Source organism: Lipotes vexillifer, unplaced genomic scaffold (assembly GCF_000442215.2).
Source record: "Lipotes vexillifer unplaced genomic scaffold, Lipotes_vexillifer_v1.1 scaffold678, whole genome shotgun sequence".
In the NCBI taxonomy this organism is placed as follows: domain Eukaryota; kingdom Metazoa; phylum Chordata; class Mammalia; order Artiodactyla; family Lipotidae; genus Lipotes; species Lipotes vexillifer.
Window position 1 is genome coordinate 257065 of NW_006790338.1, and position 2980 is coordinate 260044.

The window sequence follows — 2980 nt, forward strand, 5'->3', positions numbered from 1 at the left end:
AGAGATATACCATGTTCTTGGATTGGAAGAATCAACATTGTGAAAATGACTCTACTACCCAAAGCAATCTACAGACTCAGTGCAATCCCTATCAAACTACCACTGGCATTTTTCACAGAAATAGACAAAAAATTTCACAATTTGTATTTAAACAAAAAAGACCCTGAATGGCCAAAGCAATCTTGAGAAAGAAAAACGGAGCTGGAAGAATCAGACTCCCTGACTTCAGACTATATTGCAAAGCCACAATAATCAAGACAGTATGGTACTGGCACAGAAACAGAAATATAGATCAGTGGAACAGGACAGCCCAGAGATTAAACCCACGCACCTATGGTCACCTTATCATTGATAAAGCAGGCAAGAATATACAGTGGAGAAAAGACAGCCTCTTCAATAAGTGGTGCTGGGAAAACTGGACAGCTACATGTAAAAGAATGAAATTAGAAAACTCCCTAACACCATACACAAAAAATAAACTCAAAATTAATTAAAGACGTAAATGTAAAGCCAGACACCATCAAACTCTTAGAGGAAAACATAGACAGAATGCTCTATGACATAAATCACAGCAAGATCCTTTTTGACCTACCTCCTAGAGTCATGAAAAAATAAACAAATGGGACCTAATGAAACTTGAAAGCTTTTGTACAGCAAAGGAAACCATAAACAAGATGAAAAGACAACCCTCAGAATGGGAGATAATATTTTCAAATGAAGCAACTGACAAAGGATTCATTTCCAAAAATTACAAGCAGCTCATGCAGCTCAATATCAAAACAACAAACAACCCAATCCAGAAATGGGCCAAAGACCTAAATAGACATTTCTCCAAAGAAGATATACAGATTGCCTAAAGACACCTGAAAGAATGCTCAACATCATTAATCATTAGAGAAATGCAAATCAAAACTACAATGAGATATCATCTCACACCAGTCTGAATGGCCATCATCACAAAATCTACAAACAATAAATGCTGGAGAGTGTGGAGAAAAGGGAACCCTCTTGCACTAATGGTGAGTATGTAAATTGATACAGCCACTATGGATAACAGTATGGAGGTTCCTTAAAAAACTAAAAATAGAACTACCGTATGACCCAGCAATCCCACTACTGGGCATGTACACTGAGAAAACCATAATTCAAAAAGAGTCATGTACCAAAATGTTCATTGCAGCTCTATTTACAATCGCTAGGACATGGAAGCAACCTAAGTGTCCATCAACAGATGAATGGATAAAGAAGATGTTACACATATATGCAATGAAATATTACTCAACCATAAAAAGAAACAAAATGGAGTTATTTGTAGTGAGGTGGATGGACCTAGAGTCTGTCATACAGAGTGAAGTAAGTCAGAAAGAGGAAAGCAAATACCGTATGCTAACCCATATATATGGAATCTAAGAAGAAAAGAAAAAAGGTCATGAAGAACCTAGGGGCAAGACGGGAATAAAGACGCAGACCTACTGGAGAATGGACTTGAGGATACGGGGAGGGGGGAAGGGTAAGCTGGGGACAAAGTGAGAGAGTGGCCTGGACATATATACACTACCAAACGTAAAATAGATAGCTAGTGGGAAGCAGCCGCATAGCACAGGGAGATCAGCTTCGTGCTTTGTGACCACCTAGAGGGGTGGGATAGGGAGTGTTGGAGGGAGGGAGATGCAAGAGGAAAGAGATATGGGGACATATGTATATGTATAATTGATTCACTTTGTTATAAAGCAGAAACTAACACACCATTGTAAAGCAATTATATTCCAATAACGATGTTAAAAAAAAAATTCAAGTGGAGTTAGACTATAGTAGTTATACTGATTTCCAAAATTTATTTCTAACTTGCTAAAATGAGATTTTTTTAAGACTTTTTATTTTGGAATAGTGTTGTCTTTACCGAAAAGTTGCAAAGATAATACAGAGAGTTCCAGTGCACCCCTCATCTCACATTGGGCTTCCTCGTTTTTTAACATTTTATATTACCATTGTATACTTGTCAAACCTCAGAAACTAATATTGTCACATTTACTATTAACAAAATTCCAGACTTTATTTGGATTTGACCAGTTTTTGACCTTTGACTCTTCTTTCTGTTCCATGATCCCATTCAGGGTGATACATTGCATTTTTTAAGTATCTTACTAGCTTTATTTAGATGTAGTTGACATATAAAATTCTATAAGTTTAAGGTGTACAATGTGTAGATTTAATACACTTCTACATTGCAAAATGATTACCACCATAGCATTAGCTGACACCTGCATCTCATCATGTAATTATCATGCCCTTTTTGTGGTGAGAACATTTTTTTTATTCTTATTCAATTTTCCCAATTAGGTTGTTATAGAATATTGAGCAGAGTTCCCTGTGCTATACAGTAGGTCCTTGTTGGTTATCCATTTTAAATATAGCAGTGTATACTGAGTGAAGTGAGTCAGACAGAGAAAGAGAAATATTGTATGATTTGCTTATATGCAGAATCTAAAAAAAAATGATAGAAATGAACTTATTTACAAAACAGAATTCAGATCACAGACGTAGAGAATGAACTTATGGTTACCAGGGGGGAAGGGTGGTGGCGAGGGATAGTTAGGGAGTTTGGGTTTGACATGCGCACATTGCATAGAGTTGTCCTGACTCTCTGTCCCCTCTGATCATGACAGTTTCCTCAGTCTATTCTCTTTTCATGACTGAAAGTCTTGAGAAATATTAGGCACGTATGCTGTAAAATGTTCCCCAATCTAGGTTCGTCTGTTTTCTCATGACTAAACTGAGACAAAATGAGATTTTTCAGGGAAATAGCGCTTGCTTAAGTAGTCGTTTTAAGGAGCCCTTTTCTTTGTGTGCCATAAAAGCCTGTGAAATCCTTCTTAGTTTTTTCAGCCCCTAGTCAGACCCCAAAACAAGATCCAGCAAGATTAAATCACACATTGCCATTTTTTGTTTTAAACAGTTGTTATGATTTATTGAGGCACTC